This window comes from Podarcis erhardii (genome assembly GCF_964252035.2).
Source record: "Podarcis erhardii genome assembly, chromosome: 3".
In the NCBI taxonomy this organism is placed as follows: domain Eukaryota; kingdom Metazoa; phylum Chordata; class Lepidosauria; order Squamata; family Lacertidae; genus Podarcis; species Podarcis erhardii.
Window position 1 is genome coordinate 29,679,262 of NC_138507.1, and position 18,732 is coordinate 29,697,993.

Consider the following 18,732-nt stretch of genomic DNA (forward strand, 5'->3'; position numbering starts at 1 on the left):
TTATGAGAATAAACCTCTATGCGCCTTGGGCTGTCATGCTCCCCGCTCCCTCTGGTGCAGCCACAAGGAGGAGATTGGAAGCTTCCACTTCAATTTTAGAATAACCGTTATTTGGCGTGCTGTCCAAACCCTAAAGTGTATGTAACTATTCTTAGTTGTGGTTAGGAGAAACAAGCCAGCTTCATAGTTGAGATTAACCACAGTTTAGGGTTAAGATGCCTCTGTTAGGAGTTTGCGGGGTGGGGGTGGGGGGAGGCATAGGCTGAAATTCTTCTAACCGCTGGATCCAGAAAGTGTTAAAAAAAATAAGCCAGGCTAGCTTCCTGATGAGGTGATCACCTGGGTGATGGACCTTTAAGGGGAACAAAGGAAAGGGGAAAGAGGCACTCTGTGAGACAGTAAATGGGTGGAGTCCCTCCCTCAATTCATGGGTAGTTAAAAAGACTAAGCTAGGGTTGATATCACAGAGTTACAAGTGATGTGAGCTAGAGGCAAAGCTGCAAGCAGGGGGAGAGAGAGTCAGGACAATGTTTGATTGATGCTTGACTCCAAGGCTGTGGCTTGTTAGGTAATAACGCCGAGGCCTGGTGCTTCCCCCCAACTTCAGCGTCGCCCCGAATTCATTCCTCCCGCTGATGCGGCCCATATCCAGGGACATGAGCACACGACAAGCAGAGTTCAAAACAGAAGCTCAGCCTTGAGGAGTAACATCTTAGCCTAATTTATTGCAAATTAAATCAAACGTAACAGAACAAAGAAACATGGCTCCTCTCTCTGTCGTTCTTCCTTAGAGAGAGAGCTGCAAAAGCAAAAGCTATACAGAGCGGAAACAGCATATCTCCCTTTCCACCTACAAGACTCCAATAATTAGTGCTGGAATGTAAACAGACATGTGACATGTAACAATCCCACACACATTTGCAGCACGGGAGGAATGGAATTCTCAATATGGCTATGGGAGGAGGAGGAGGAGGAGGAGGAGGAGGAGGAGGAGGAGAAGAAGAAGAAGAAGAAGAAGAAGAAGAAGAAGAAGAAGAAGAAGAAGAGGAGTAGTAGTAGTAGTAGTAGTAGTAGTTTGGATTTGATACCCCACCTTTCACTCCCCTTAAGGAGTCTCAAAGCGGCTAACAATCTCCTTTCCCTTCCTTCCCCACAACTCTGTGAGGTGAGCGAGGCTGAGAGACTTCAGAGAAGTGTGACTGACTCAAGGTCACCCAGCAGCTGCATGTGGAGGAGCGGGGAAGCGAACCCAGTTCACCAGATTACGAGTCCACCGCTCTTAACCACTATACTACACTGGCTCATGAGCAAGGCCCTCTTGGGGTATTAATGCTGCGAGCCCCTCCATCGTAGACTCAAGTTGTATATATGTGTCAATAAACCACTTATCATAAAGACAACACAGTCACCTCAATTCAACAGGAAACATGAACCATGGGTAAGTGCCTGGAACCCCTAAAATCTTGTAGTGGTCAGAGTCTGAGGTGGCAAGCAACACCACATTCAATTGTGATTAATTTAAAATGGAAGTTGACACTTCCAAACTCCTCCTTTAGGCTACACCATATTGGAGCAGGAAAGGGTAAGGCGTGAGCCAAAGGATCTGTGGGTTAGCAATGTGCCCCAAACAGTCCCTGGTTTGAGGTCTATTTTTCACCAAATACAGCAATTTGATCTCGTTTTGGACATCTACAAAGCAATGGATCCCTAATACATAATACATTTGAGGATTGTATCATACGGCAGCCCTCCATCACAGCCAGAAGCTCTATGTGGAACACTGGCCAGCATATGATAACCAAGTCTATTAGTATGGCTCTGAATTAGTGATGGCCTTGTTCAGCATAAAGCAAAACAACAACATGCTTGACCCACAAAGGCAAGTAGAGTGTTTTAGCCAATGAGATTCTGCTTGCTTCAAACTAATTTCCATCCTCTGAACTGGCTGCCTATTAGAGAAACTGCTCAAAAAGCGTTCACAGATTCTGAAGCTGAAACATTTGATTTGGCTGTGTTTTATTCTAGACAGCTATGACAGCATGCATTCAGACACCTCGAAATATCACCAGGGATAGAAAGCCACATCTGCAAAAGTGGTACGCAGCTACAGTTCATTATGAAATGGCACCTTGTATTGATTTCCACAGTCTGACTACAAATTGGGCAAAAAAACTATATTCTTTTATTAATTTCAAGCTCACTACTTTTTTATTTTAAACCTTCTCTTTTCCTGGCAGTAGGGGACAAGGAGAAAAGTAATTTCTAACCTGCATTATTTTCTTTTCAAAATTCTTGTCCAGGCACACTACTTAATAACTATGGCAGTGATAACAGAAAAGGAGATGTGCTTGTATTGTAATAACAAGGCTGTAGGCATTTCTGAACGCAGAAGCTTCTATCTTGCTTATATTAAATAAAAGAGATTAGGTTTTCCAGAGCAAACTGGCATGTGTTTCTACAAGAAGAATAGTAACAAAAAATAAAAAAGATACCCACACCCTTTGGGTCACTTCCTCTTCAGTCAAGCTATCACCATCCATTGATGCAAGTATTTCTATAGACATTGATCAAGTAGCTAATAAGATTCCAAGTGAATCTTTTCCATTTTTTAAAAAATAGGTTGTGTACCCAATATACTCCTGCCAACCTAGCAGTTCGAAAGCACGTCAAAAGTGCAAGTAGATAAATAGGTACCACTCTGGCAGGAAGGTAAACGCGTTTCTGTGCGCTGCTCTGGTTCGCCAGAAGCGGCTTAGTCATGCTGGCCACATGACCCGGAAGCTGTACGCCGGCTCCCTCGGCCAGTAAAGCGAGATGAGCGCCGCAGTTCCAGAGTCAGTCACAACTGGAGCTAATGGTCAGGGGTCCCTTTACCTTTACCCAATACTATTTACTCTGGCTCCAGTGCTCTCTCACTGATGTTTGAAGCCAAGTACACACAACTTTAGCTACAATCCATATATATCCTACAGTTTATTGAGAAATAATTTTGAAGGCCAAACCTGTAGTTAAGCTGAGGTGTGTACGTTTGAGACAGCCAATGAGCATGTGCAGATGACAGCTTCATTGAACAGGAGCTTGGCACAGGAAAACAAATCTGGTAATGTGCATCCCTGATACCTCTGTGAGATATAAAGCAATGCACAATAGTCATTTGGAACTCAAGGAGTGTGTGGGTGGGTGTGACCTTACAGTGTTTTAAGCTGCTCATGTGTAAACAGCATTATTTGTGTATAGATCACTGAAACAAAAGGTTTCCAAGCAGTGTGTACAGCACATAAAAAAATTCAACTTAAGAACGGAATAGGAAGCTCACAGGGTGATCTAAGGCCAGTCACTGCCTCTCACCCTAACCTACCTCACAGGGTTGTTGTGAGGATGAAATGGGGGAGGGGAGAACCATGTACACCATCTCAGGTTCCTTGGAGGAAAAGGTACAGTAGTATATAAATGTAATAAATAAAATAAAATAAAATAAAATAAAATAAAATAAAATAAGATGCTTTCTGTGGACATCTACACATATGATCCTTTGGACTGCCTCAGATAATCAAGATGTGTTCAGTCCTGTGAGGTTACCACAATTTCTATGGCCATCAACCAGGTGTATGGCTGAATTACTGTTTGATGGGGAGACCAAGGACTTTGACCATAAAGTAGGGTTACCAGATGTCCCTGTTTCCTGGGGACAGTCCCCGGATTTGCAAATAAGTCCCCAGACAAATTCCATCCCCGGAATGTCCCCGGATTTCATCTAATGTCCCCAGGAAACGCAGCAGCAGCAGCAGTCTCAGCAGCCCGGAGCAGTTGGCTCTGGCTGGCTTCAGGAGCTGCTCGGATGTCCCCATATGATGGTGGTGCAGGGGCTCCAAGATGCAGCTTCTGGGCTGCCTCCACCTTCTCTGACCCAAGCAACTAAGCTGTGAAGGGAGGCTTCATGCTGCCTATCGGAGCAGCCTCCCAACTCCTACTTGCGTGCAAGCAGGAGTGGGGCGGGGATCTCTTAGGCAATGGAAACCTCCCTTCCCAGCTGAGGGATCCCCGCCCCCTCCTGCTTGCACGCAAGTAGGAGTTGGGATGGGGCTGCTCCGAAAGGCAGTGTCAAGCCTCGCTTCCCAGCTGAGGGTTCCCTGCCCCCTCCTGCTTGCACGCAAGTAGGAATGGGATTGGGGCTGCTCTGATAGGAAGGGTGGCACCGCGCTGCCCGAGCCTCACTGCTGCCGCTTTCGGCCCTCCTCCTCCTTCCATGCCTGACCCACCACACACCGCTTCCCCACCACTACCACCACCAAAGAACCAACAACTCAGGGGCTGCCCAGGCTCATGGAGAAAGGAGATAGAAGCCTCGGAGGAAGGGGAAACGTGGCGGTTGTGGTCAAGGTGGCGGCCGCCCCTCTGCCACCGCCATCGCTGCAGCATCAATGTCCCAAACGTGTAGTATTTAATTAATTAAGTAAGTAAAGTGTCCCCAGATTCATTGAAAAAAAATCTGGTAACCTTACCATAAAGCTGTAGATCAAAAGCAGAGAACAATTTTTCTGTCCGAGGTCTGCCATGATACTACTTTTAATGGCCATGGCTTCTCTCCAGGAATTATGGGAGCTGTGGTTTGTTAAGGATGCTGAGAGTTGTTAGGAGATCCCTCACAAAGCTATGGTTGGTTCCCAGAGCAGTTGAACAGCCAAACCCTCTTCCCAGGGAACTCTGGGAATTGCAGCTTTGTGTGCAAAGGGGGCTGTGCAATAGGAGAGAGAAGATTAGGCATGGAAATGGGGGGGTGTGTGATCTGTGTGCAAGGAAGAGTTGAGTAAAGTAAGGGAGGAGGGAATGAAGGTGAACACAGGGTGCAAAAGGGGTTGCAACAAAGGAGGGAATAGGGGGTATGAAAATGGGGGTGAATATGAAAATGAGGTTATGAATAATAGGAGGGGATGGTGACTTCATAATTGGGCAGTCAATGAAAAGGGTGTAGTAATTGTAATGTGTGTGGGGAGGACAATACAGGAGGTTACTATGGATATGGTTTGTGTGCAAGGGTGATGCACAGAAGGAAGAAGAGGAAGTATGGACCTGGGGTTGAAGGTCAAACAGGTACAAAGTGGGGCTGCAGGACTGAAAAGAGAAATGGGGTTGGGAAGATGAAAAGCAAGCTTAGTTGTTCTATGGGGTTGATGTGGGGGGTTGGCAGGGTGGTTGATAAGTGGAACAAGCAATGACACAACCCTGGTACAAATATATATAGAGAGAGGAAAACAGGAACTAGGGAAAATGTAATGTTAGTTCATATATGTAGAACTTCTGTGTTTATCTAAAATAAAAATATTTGTTCAAAGGATCTGTATCTCAGTCAGGATAGCCAGCCATGAATCTGTTTACATGCAATTTACCAGCAGTTGTCGAGAAAAAGCTCCATGGCAACACCAGCGTTATAGGGCCTCGTATCCTTGTGTCCACTTTCAAGAAGAGGAGCAAACATGAAACATTTGGTACATTTAGTTTTTCAGCAGGGGCTAGGCACAAGCTTGGTCATTTTGGGGAGCAATAACAAATCTCAACCATCACTTTTTGCAGCAGGCGGGAATAAATGCCACATTCCTTACAAAGTGTAACTTAATTTGCCAACAGTCAACAAACTATTTCCTTCTTTTCCCCTTGGGGTGGGGAATGATTGTAATAATGCTCCCCCCTTCTTTCATTCTAATATAATAGGTCAAATTTAGCATAAGTATTGTTATCAGTTTGTGGGGGAACAAAGGTAAAGGGACCCCTGACCATTAGGTCCAGTGGTGACTGACTCTATGGTTGCGGCACTCATCTCCCTTTATTGGCCAAGGGAGCTGGTGTACTGGTCATGTGGTCAGTAGGACTAAGCCACTTCTGGCGAACCAGAGCAGCACACGGAAACACCGTTTACCTTTCCGCCAGAGTGGTACCTATTTATCTACTTGCACTTTGACATGCTTTCAAACTGCTAGGTGGGCAGGAGCAGGGACCGAGCAACGGGAGCTCACCCCGTCGCAGGGATTCAAACCGCCGACCTTCTGATCGGCAAGCCCTAGGCTCTGTGGTTTAACCCACAGCGCCACCCGCGTCCCTTGTGTGGGGGAACTAGATCCCACTAAATGTTTTATGCTGTTCCTTCAATGTAATATACTGTTATATGCCACTATCTAAGAGCTGGAGAAGGGCCCCCACCAATTTGTTATCTTGCCCAGAGCCCCATCTCTTTTGTTTTCTTAATGGCCCATCACCCAGGCGATTACTTGAACACAGGAAGCTAGCCTGGCTTGATTGGTTCTTAACACTTGCTGGGTCCAGGGATTAAGTATCTGGCACCCAGTTTGAAATCTGAAGCCTTGATTAAATTCTAACACTTACTGGATCCAGGAGTTTAGAGGGGCCCGGCACCCCCAAACTCCATACAATACAACCAACTCAGCGTCTTAGCACATAATGAAAAATATTTTCAGATTTTTCACATGTATTCCCAGACATCAAAAGTTAGAGGCTTTCCTATATCTTGTTCCCAGTTTATATATAATTTTTAAATTATCCCTCTTCTTCACAATGAATGCCTAGCAGTTTAATACAACAGAGATTTTTCCCCCTTTACCTGACAAATGCATAATTGCAGATGCACTACATCTGACAGCCACATGCTTTTATCTTCCTGTTATTTTCACATAATTGTAGATATTCAAACCATGAAAGCTCATGGACATTCTTTAACTAGCTTTCTTTGGCCACAATGGGCTGCAATTTACTCCTTATACCTGTGCAGAACATATTATTATGTTCTTCAGAAGCATCTGTATTGGATTGTAACTAATCGATAACGGCCACAATGGAAGACTTAGCAGAGCTCATTCTTTTCACAAATGTATGTAAATACTGGTTGGTTGTTTTTATTAGTTTTAGGAAGCAACATATTTTTGAAAAGCCTATCCCTTCCCCAAAATTATTTTGTGGGCTTTTCTCAGTGGCAGTATCTCGTAGAATCATAGTGTTGGAAGGGAGCCAAGGGTCATCTAGTCCAACGCCCTGCAATGCAATGGTCTCAGAAGCAATGATCTCTTCCCAGTGTTTGGAGGCTGTCTATATGTTGATCAAATCAGCCTAACCTTCTTGGAAGCTTTCCCCCCATTTCTTATTAATATACTTTGAAAATGCTAATTATCACATGATAAAAGGGATTCATTATTTCAACTCTATAACTTTGAAAAACCTGTCATGTTGTTGTTGTTTTACAAAGGAGCTCCACTTCCGAAGCTGCAGCCCATTATGGTTTCCACCCAGTATTACCCTTCTAAGCAAAATAAAATGATTAAAACAACATTTTAATAAACAAAGCTGGAACCTTTTTGTAAAGCACCATTAGGATCATATACATGCTTGAATACCAATTTTCCAGTGCACTGGGATAATGAGTAATCTAAAAGCACGTATTTAAGTATAGATAATGACTCTAGTTATTCTCATGTCATTAGCAGTACAAAGCAGCTGAAATAATCCCCATTGCTATTCATTCCATAATGCACCATCATCACCTTCATTTTTTAGAAAAGGTGAAGTGCCTGCACTATAATTACTGTGTAAAAAAAAGGGGGGGGCTCCTAGATATTGTTTCCAAGATATCAGGTGTAGCATCCTTACTGAAAAATGAGTTTGGAAAAAATAATGAGTTACGTATCAGCTAGTCAGGTTTATCCTTTGTCGAGCCATCTCAGGTTACAGCTAGAATGACAGCGACATTGAGTGACCTTATATTTCTGAGTTCATGAGCAGAAAGTTCAGCTTCTTAAAACTATGTTTTTGAGACGGAAACTTTATGCTTCTGGAAACGGAGAAGACAAGTGTACAGAGCAATCTTTCACTCGCCCTCTTTCCCTTAGTATTAACAATTTCATTTAAACGTGTTCACAGTTTGGGGGAGATGTTCAGGATTCCGCTAAACTTTCCGAAGGTGAATATTTATCTGGTATGGTATGGTATTGATATGGTGTAGTATTGTCAGCAGGAAAATATAGTCAACATAGAGGCTTGACATGTTGTTTTTGTTTAAAATAATGATATTGGAAAGTTATTGAAGAAACATTCTTGTCATTTGCAGTGCTAAGTTATCGTATGTTGTGCACTGACTGGATGCAGAGGAATGCTCAGAGACACCAGCTGGCGAACCCACAAGAGACAGGGGATTGGTGGAGGGATGACAGTGAGTGGTCAGAGGGAGAAGAGGAAACAGATTGGGAGGAGTCGGTGTTGGAAGCTGAAGAGGTAACAGGGTTTAGTGAGAAGGAAGAGTCTGTGGCAGAGAGCAGCCCAGAATCAGAGGCAGAAGCAGAGGCTGGAGATGAGGGGGGCCAAGAGGGAGAGATCAGGCAGGCTGCTGAAGGAGGCCTCCTGCTAGTGGAACAGGACTGAAGCAGGGTTTTCCCTCCTCTCCTGCCCCCGCATGCCCCCCAATCTACCCCGGAGGGTCAGGAGATCCCCCATAACAGTGCATGGGTGTGGGGAGATTGTTCTGTCTGGCAAGCCTAAATGCTTGTGTTGATGGAACAATCTCCTTAGTGCGGCGTTGAATTCCTTGAAAATGATCATCCTTGTTTGAAATCGGCAGCTTTGGGAGAAAGGGTGAAATGAAAACGTATAAATAAAATGCAATGAATACAGAACTTTCTATGCTATTCACTTGACAAGAAGAATCTGGTTTGACTCCCCCGGATTTCTGCAAGAGACTTCTGTTTTGTTTAAATATCTGTGTTTAAATTTATTCTTTGTTTCCTGCAATATTTTCAATATAACATGTTTTTAAAAAGCGAGCCATTTATTCAAATCATACGGCTCTTGCAGAATAGAGAAGTCAGTCTGCCAAGCTATACTTTCCTCGGAAAGTGAATGGCATAGAAAGTATTATATTTAAAAGAAGGAAGATAATATTGTTTGACTTGTTCAAAGCCTGTCATGGTGAGGACCCAATGCCCTCCTCACCGCTAAATCAGTCAAACAGATTTGTCCAGATCACTTTCCAAAACAAACTTCACTTTTCCTCCTTGTCTAGGTCAGCTGAAAGCTCATGTTCAAAAACATTTCTCCCCACCCCCGTTCCTCTCATTCGAGACAATGTCTGACTGAATAAATGAGACACAAAATGCTAGCTTATTCTTCCGTTTTTCTTCCTCACTTTTCATACTGTACAATTCTCCACTTTTTCCTGTATGGCACCTTTCATCTGAAGATCTCAGACCGCATATAATAGACATGAATTATTCAGGGAGGCTGTATCTCTCTCAGGCATAACGGGGAAAGTATAATTACTCCATTGGCAAAAGGGAAACCTGAAGCAAAGGGATGCTGAGTGACTTGCGCATGTGCATAGCTAAGGAGGGGGCAAATGCCTGGAACTGAGCTCTGATGCCAGTTTTTTTAAACAAAAAGCCACTGAAAGGGGTGTCTTTATCCACCTGCCGCTTCATCACTTCAGATCACTGGGTGAACATGCTTTGAAATCCTGCAGTGAAAAAAAGTCCCTAAGGGGATTTAGAATGGAGGAATGAGAGGCATCCTCAGATGAAGGGCGGTACATAAATTGAATTAACAATAGTTGGTTGTTGGTTGGCATCCGTCTGTCTGGAGAGACAATGGAGAAGTGTGCTTTTGGGGGTGAAGTCCAATGGCTGTAAGGTTACAATGCCTGCTGTGGCTGCAGACACCAATATGAGATGGCCATGTTGGTTGCAACTGGGGCCAATGAAGGCATTGTCAACATGCAGAGGGCAGGGAACCTAGCTGGCTAGCCCCAGCTGGGTCATCTCCTTCCAGTCTTCCTTCTGTGAAGACCATCGGACTCTGCTCCGATGTAAATCAGCGACCCGGGCTTCAAAGCCAGGGCACACTATCAGCAGAGCAAACTGCGCACACAGAATAGGTGTGTGGCTTGTGGGAGCATACCACAACTACAGATTTATTAATCATAAATCAGGACAAAGAAACATGTCGTCTCTCTCTCTTGTCGTCTCAAAGAGAAAGGGAAAAAGAGCAAAAGCTATACACAACGGAGGTTCCCAGCAAGCTGTGATGGAATGTGAACAGACATGTGACACGCAAGAGTTCCACATGTCTGCTCCTTAAGGTGGAATGGAAATCTCAACAGGCATTTGGTTGTGCTGATGCAGGTGTTCGAAGGTGTTTCTTCTCTCTATGCTCCTCCCCAGCCGTCATTTCTCCTCTGGTCACTACTATGGATGCATGACCTGTCCGTCTCCAGGCACTGTGACCACCTGCAAGGCATTACCACACAGCAGGGTTGATGTTATCAGCCTTTATGCCACATTTGCAGAGATCTTTGTAGCGCAGAGTTGGTCTGCCAATGGGCCTCCCCTAGCACTTCTCTTCCTAAAAGACATGGAGTGCTCTCATATTCTACTAGCCTCATCTGTCCTTAAAGAACAAAGCAAGACATCCATCCATGTGCGACTCCATTACTGTCATCCAATCCAGTCTGTCCTTTCCCTGAAACTATCAGTGCAGGCTGTTTTATTTATAGTTGATGATGGCCAAGCCGTCAAGTAAGTTTACATTTGCCTGTATTTGATTCGCAAGCCTCAGCTCATTTTCCTTCTAAACCCCAACCTCTCTTCATACAAGTTAACTGAGGCCTGTTGTGTGGATTTTTTTAAAAAAAGAAGTTCCAGAGATGGCACTTATCAAAATTTGGCTTCTTTTTAGAGGAGAGATCACTGCTTTTTTGCAATAATATTTTTCGTATTTTCCCTCCTTGGTAAACATACATTTACAAATTTGCATTTATAAAGGCAAGTAAACTCATTGCCCCACCTAGGAACACTGGAAGCTGTCTTATACTGAGGCAGACTACTGGTGCATCCAGCACAGATGGCTGGTAGAAGCTCTGCAGAGGATCTGAAATTCTGATTTCAGACAAGGGATATTCCCAGGCAAAGGCACCAACTCTGTAGAGCTCTGAGGTGTCATCAGCCCCATAAAGTCTGTAGGGATGGGGCTGAGCCCTTGACAGGGCAGAGGTGGCCTCCTTTGCTGGGAAAGGGGGCATATGGGTTCTACCACAGCCCTGCTGAAGAGAGTTGGCTGGGAGGATTGGGCTGTGTTGACGACTCGAACCGGCCTCTGGGACATTCATTGCGTCAGTACAGGGCAAAAGAATGGATGCTCTGGGGTGAATGTGGCACACACAGAGCATGAAAAGAAATAGGGGGCTGGGGTCGACGCGGTGCGGCAGGGCAAGCCAATGGGGTTTCACTTTTTTTTTAAGTACAAAGCCGAGCATGGAGCCCAGCCCCCTGCCTCCAAACGTGGCCTCCTCCCAATGCTTGTTGTGTGCCATGCTGTCCCACACGAGCTAATGCAGGTCCACCCCTACAAATGAATTTTTATGCAAAAAGAGATTTTAAAACAGAATGAGTTCAGTGAGACTTAAAAGTCTTTAAATATCTGTTTGAAATCAGCGAGACTTTAAAAAAGCTTGATCCTGATATATATGATCAAAATGTTTTTAACACATTCAGAGCCCCAGTGCATAAGATAAAGCAAAACAGAAATATCTGGTGAACTATCTAATACGTACAGACAATGGCTTAGTCAGGCACAAGGACAACTTTTGTTTGATCGCTAGCTAACTCATACTCGAGAGTAGGTCTAATAATTTCAAGGGTCTTAAGTCCACTGATCTCAATGGGTCTATTCTGAGTACAACTATCACATACCCTCCAACATTTCTCTGATGAAAATGGGGACATCCTAAGGAAAAGCAGGATATTTGAGGATTGAATCATAAACTGGGATTCTGTAAATCCAGGACTGTCCCTGGAAAATAGCGATACCTGGAGGGTTTGCTAACATCGGATATTAACCTAAATTTAAGCAACCTACAGTTGCCCAGAATTCTTTGAGGGAAGAATTGTGGTTTGAATGCGCTTTAAATGTACAGTGTGTAATTTGGCCTTTAGTGTGTCTGTTCTTCTTCTCCAATACAGATTACACCCCCTAAACCTGTTTTACCTTGAATAAGCAGCCTTTGGGGCTTTATCATGTGTGATAACACCATTTAATATCCAGGTCAACCTATGCTGTATGCAATTACGGTGTATATTGAGGAGAGAGGATGTGTGCATTTTGTGTGCCTTAATATAATATCGCAGTATTATTGAGCCAACCAACACTCTCTAAGTGTAAACAATATGCAGATGGGTTTTTATTCTACAACAACAGTGCTTCATTTGTTCATTGCAATATTGCAATATTATTACTGACACAATGATAACTCACACAATGAAATCTTGGCTATGAAACAGAGATCCTGTTCCAAAATAGGATGAAGATTTTGTCTCTGTCAGTCTTTATTGTTAATGAAATATTTGTTCGGTTGTACAAATGTCTATGGTGTATGAATGAAAGAGTAAATTCATTGCCATTCAGTTTTAATTTTTTAAAAAGATTAGTTCAGAATTATTTTTAAAACATAATTATGTTGAGCTCCTGAAACAAACAAACAAACCCACCAATGTGTATAACTGAGCACAAAATTAGTTTTGCAAAATTGATGCTGCAGTCCATTTTACTTTGGCAGTTTAGGGACAGATCCAAAACTCATTGAATGTTTACCATGGTGATATGTCTCTAGGCAGGCATTTACAAAACAAGAGGGATCATTTTTCATTCCTCACTTTCTGTAAAAACTACAATCTAATACTTCCTGGATAAAAGCAAGGGATGGCAAACCTACAACACCCGGTGTCAACACAGGAATAGTGCCTATGTAAGGCAAACCTCTTGATTTCCGTCCCCACCTCCATTCTTAAAAATCTTACCATGTAATTCTGTATTTCTAGTTCCTTTTCCTGAAACAATTGGTGGGCTACAGTTCCTGTAGGACTTTTAATTACTAGGAGTTACCCAGAAATCCTTTACTTCCTTTTGCCTGATATTCCTGTATCATTATATTAGACACAACAGGGCAGGTTGCAGTGAAAAGGTAACTGTTAAGAGATAATGATTGATGATCTTAAAGATACTATCCCCGGAAAGATCAAGATGAGAAAACACAACAAAAGTAATTATTTTTCTGTCAAGCAGCAAAGGTCTGATGAAAGGGAAAACGAGTCCACCAAAATGAAAGCTTCAGTAGCTCCTACTCTCGGTTCTAGTTAAGTTGCAGTCACATTCCATTATTCCCTTTAAAGGTCAGATTCTGACAGATTCAAGTCCCTGGGTATGATAGTAAATGAATTACTTCCTCTTGTGTGTGCGCGTGTGCACACACAAATGTTAGGCAAGATGAAGCATTGCAGTTACTTAAGAGACTAGAGGAGAAAGTTAAAATGTGTGGAGTGAAACAGACATGGCGATAGTATATTGCCACAAAATGGCCTCCCTGTGGGGAGTAAGCTCTGCCCAGCTTCACCTATCTTGTTGAGAGTAGCTTAAATCCAGTGCTTCCCCACCCCTAAAACAATGTTTGGGGGTAATCTGATTTTCCTACTCATATTGAAATACTACCCCTCAATGACACCAAACTTAGATTCACAAAATGTTTAGAGGTATGCGTCCCCCCCAGAAAAAAGCACTGCCTAAAACTGTGTGTTTACCAAAGGAAAGATAAGTCTTGCTGTGAGCGGATGAATATCTAACATGAGTATCTTATGGCCTCATTAAATGCCTAATCATGTAGAGAGGATATTGAAATGTGCATTTTCTGCCTTTCAAATTTAAGCACCCGAGTAGTGATTTTTTGTTTTGCCCCACTTCCAAGAGACACATATTAGGCTGAGGTTTATTCCAAATATGAATCCAAGTATGTGAAGCAATAAAAACCATTTGGGCTTGTGCTTCTGTATACACACTTAGTTCCAGCCCCGGCGGCTACCGCAGCTCAGTGCCCAGATGGAGATGTTATCTTACACAAATGGGTCACTGAAATCCAGTTTTTCTGTTTGTGCAATTGGCACATGACACTCCAATTTTTTTCAGCCATCATACTCATTATAATGCTGCCTCCCATATCATCAGTTGGGCAGCGCTTGATGGAATGTATCCAGGCTGTTTTTGGTCCCACCTCTCCATCATTCCTCCCTGGCAGTTCATTACCCATTTTACACCCTGGCAATGCATAGAGGTAGTTCTGCACCGATGCATGTATACCTTAAAAAAAAAGAAAAAAGAATCCCAGTGCCAAATGAAGCATTACCAGCCTTAGGTATCACAGTTCACAACAGGCAAAATGAAAGGTTGTACTTGTTGAGAATTCCATTCCACTTTAAGGAACAGGCATGGGATTGTTACATGTCGCATGTCTGTTTACATTCCAGCACAGTATGCTGGGAACTTCCATTTGTGTATAGTTTTTGCTTTCCCCGTTCTCTCTGAGACAACATGAGAGACAGACATGTTTTTTTGTCCTGATTTATGATTAATAAATCTGTAGTTGTAGTGTGACTTCACAAGCCTCACGCCTATTCTGTGTGCGCAGTTCTATCTGCTGATAGCGTGCCCTGGCTTCTGAAGCCTGGGTGCTGATTTACGTTGGAACACGGGCCAATGGAAGGAGACGGCACAGCTGGGGCTTGCCAGCTGGCCTCCCAGCCCTCTGCATGTCGACAGTACTTGTAAAAAAAGATAAAAAATTATTCTAATGGGAAAAATTATTCTAATGGGCTTTCTAATAGGAAAGCCTTTTGGAAGGCAGCCTTGGGAAATGCAGTTCTTACCACACCCATTTTTACACTTTGACCACGCCCACATTGACATTTTGGCCACCTCATGAGAAGAGAAGACTCCCTGGAGAAGACCCTGATGTTGGGAAAGATGGAGGGCACAAGGAGAAGGGGGCGACAGAGGACGAGATGGATGGTTTTCGAGGTTACCAGCATGAGTCTGACCAAACTGCAGGAGGCAGTGGAGGACAGGAGTGCCTGGCGTTCTCTGGTCCATGGGGTCACGAAGAGTCGGACACGACTAAACAACTAAACAACAACAACATTGACATGTGCCACACCCCCAACAGTTGACCATGGATCAATGCTGCCCTCAATCCTCAAAAAGTTAGCCACCTCAGCCTTAGAGGACAGGAGAACTTTAAACACTTGAAGGCTCATAAAACCAAACAGCAGGAAACAGTGGGGTACTTTTTATATACGGTTCAGTAACAGCACAGAGTTTATGCACCTATGCAGGGCAATTCCATGAATATTTCTTCCGGACTTACTAATGTGATGTTGCATTAGTGCTTAATTCTGACACAAAAAGTCTTAGGATAATTGTGTCAAATTATTGCAGTAACAACCAAAAATTGCTCTTTATACCATTACTGCTTAGAAAACAACACATCAACACATTAGCAACTGAACTTGTAAATTAGCATTAATTTCAAAAAGCAGTAGTAATATCAGGGAGTGATAACATTTAAACTAATGCTTTCAAAACAGGGAGGTTTTCCAGCAGTTTATTAATGTAGATTCTCTCACATATAAACAAAGAGCAGAATGAATTGTCTCAAGAATTATTGCTTGTGATTTCCCATCACAATCATGGCTGTTGCCATTTGAAAAGTCAACATTTACCCAAAGCGGTATCTTAGTTACCCTGTCAGAAACAGATGAGGGACTCCCCCTCCCCCTTCCCTTTCTCTGAAAATGCTGTGAAACACTGGATCTTGACACAGCCTGGAGAACTGCAGGAAACTGTTTATAGTCTATATGCCATAAATCCCTCCTTTCCATGTCCTCTTTTTCTTCCTCCATTATATTGTTGGGCTCAAGTTTGTGTCCCATGCTCCTTTTGTCATTTTCTTGAGGGCTGCAACCTGTCATTCGTTCATCTGTGAGGACCGCTATCTAATCGTGAGGACAAATTTTAATCAACGAGGCTCTGAGTCAAAGGCACACTTAAAAACAAAAATAGCACCCTCATCTCTCTCTCCCTCCCTCTTGTTGATTTGATGTGCAGCTGTCATAGGGAATGAAAAAGAAAATTGAGGGTGGCCTTTCCTTATTTTCTTGTTTATTTGAATGTATACAATGGTAGGGGCTGAGTTTAGCGGGGTTCAGAAAGCTAATTCTGAGACTCAACCCAACCCTGAACCCAATTCAAATCATGCCTAGACTCCTCTGAAGCTCAAGTCTGGCTCATAAAAATGACACCAACATGCAAACTGATTTAACTTACAGCATAGATGGTGAATCAACTAGAAGTTATTTTGCTGCTTGACAGCTCTAATCTTCGCACACTGCAGTCTTCTAATAGTACCTCTCATGTTTAGGATCTCCCAACGAAGCCAACCTGCTTCTTTGCCATAAGATATAGGGTGCAGCATTTGTACTTCTGTATCCTTATTGTCCTGTTTTTGTCAAAGAGTGGCACTTTAATCACCTGTCGTTGCTGTTCCTGCTGTCTTACTTCAACTACCACTGACCTGCTAGGGCAGCACCCCCAACCTGGTCCTTGCTACAACGTTTTTGGACCACGGCGCCTATCATCCCCAACCATTGACCGTGCTGCCTGGAGCCGATCGGAGTTGTAGTCCAACAACATCTGGAGGGCACCAAGTTGGGGAGGGCTGCACTGTGGCATTTGGAAAATAAGGAATCTCTAAACTGGTTACAGTATCCTGATGCCTGATCTTAAGGATGTTTACTTTCATTTAATCCAGTGAGACTTGCATTATGCATGTTTAGAATTACAGTTCTCTGTTCTGGGGTTCGTTCCCCTCTAGGCAACTCAGATAGTAATGCTTCCACAACCTGCAGCCAGTATACTTTATTTTATTTTTGCATTTGCATTAATTGATTTCATTTCGAAATAGTACAGGAGGGGCAGAGCTCACCTACGTGTTCTCATTTCTGTCTCCTTGATATATGGCAGATTGATATCTCTCCATTTCCTCAAAACATATTTGAGGACAATATCGAAGACTAAAGGTCAGATAAAGGGGGTTCTGCATTTAATTAATGTCTACATTTAATTGTATTTAATTAAGGTCCACAATTTCCATAAAATGCATGACCCACAGAGCACATTATGATTAGCACTCCTTTTATACTCCTTATTCAGCCAAACAGCAACTCAATTTGTTCTGTCTTGAGATTTTCACCACCACACTGAACAACAGGGAATAAATAAAGCATTATGATATCATCCATTATCCGTTACAGAACAAATTCGTCTTCTGCCTTACTGCAATAACTGCATTCAATAAAATGTCCTTAATGTTCCCATGGCCTCCTGGATTATGAAAAGATGTTTATCCTGCAGCATTGCCCTTGCTACCAAGCTACTTTAATATTTCACAAAATCTTAGAAGCAGTACAGGCCAGATGGCAGGATTCTAATTGGTCCATCTATGGGTCCCTGATGACCTTAATGATTAAATCTACCTTTCTGTTTCATAGCATTTAGCAGGATTTTCAAACGCTACCTCTCAAAAGAATGAGGGTCAGTCCTTTGGCTGCATCCAGCAGGGGGATAATGGACTGAGCAAATCAGATCAATAGAAGGGATTTTGAAGAACTGTGGGATTGAATGTCATGACTCTTCATTATTTCCTGTCTATCCCTCCTGCAGCTTATGTCAAAACCTGATAAAAAATGAGCACAATATAGATCTTGGAAGTCAAACTAATCCTCTGAAATGTCTTTTAATGGGTATTTCCAAAGAACCATTTGCAATCATTATAATTCATGGTGATCACACTAAATTCAAAATTGTTGAATGTCTTCCAGAAAGGCTTAGGACAAGTATGATTTAATGAAAGACCCTCTTAAATTCAGCAATGGTGGGATTATCCGGGTGTTTGCGAGCATCCAAATCTTAAAACACTAACACTTGGATATAGAAAATGTGCACTCTTAGGGTAAACACAACACCCAGAAATTAAGGAAATGGCTTGCTGGGCTGGGCTGTGGATAGAGTACAACAGTGAGGGGACACATCCTGTGGTGATCGGTGGAGCAAGAAGGAATCTGCTGTTTGCGACAAATTGAAAAACCAAGCTTTCATCTAGCTTTTTGCTACTGGTCTAACAGATTTTGCAGGTTTATGTATTGTTTCAAAAACCTGCATCTGTCTGACCAGGTGGATCCATGGGGTAAAAGAAAGAAATGTGTTTACAATGGGAAGTGAAGCATCTCACAAATCACTTTTAATTCTCATAAAAAAAGATTGGCTGTGTATGTCAGATGAAATAAAGGAGGATAGCTCAAAGTGTACTGTTCAGTGTGGTGAAGGCAGCACTTTCTACATACATGAGCTCCCAAGTTGATATATCATCTTGTTGCTCTTGGCTGAATGCAGTCAATTCCTCTTTCTCCTGTATGGGAATAAGGCATCCCATTTCTGATTGCCTCCAATGGAAGAAGTTGGTGTCTCTTCCACTGAAGAAAGATGCACATATTTCCCTGTGCATTATTGGGCTAGGAAACTGACCCCAAGGTGAAAAAGTGGGAGTCTGCTTAAATGTATTTTGGTCCTTTTGACATCTCACGTTTTAAAAGAAGCTCCTCTGGTAGCACACCTGGGAAAATCATCTTCTGGGATCTTGGAATGTAGTTGGCTGTCAGAAAAGACAGTAGTACTAGAGGGACTGTCAGTAAAAGTGTGCTTTTCTGTATCTTAATTAAAAAAATAAAAAATAAAAACAGGCTTCAGAGAAACTCTTGGGATTAATTTAGAATAATTCATACTTACAAATAGATTGCCAGAAGGCAG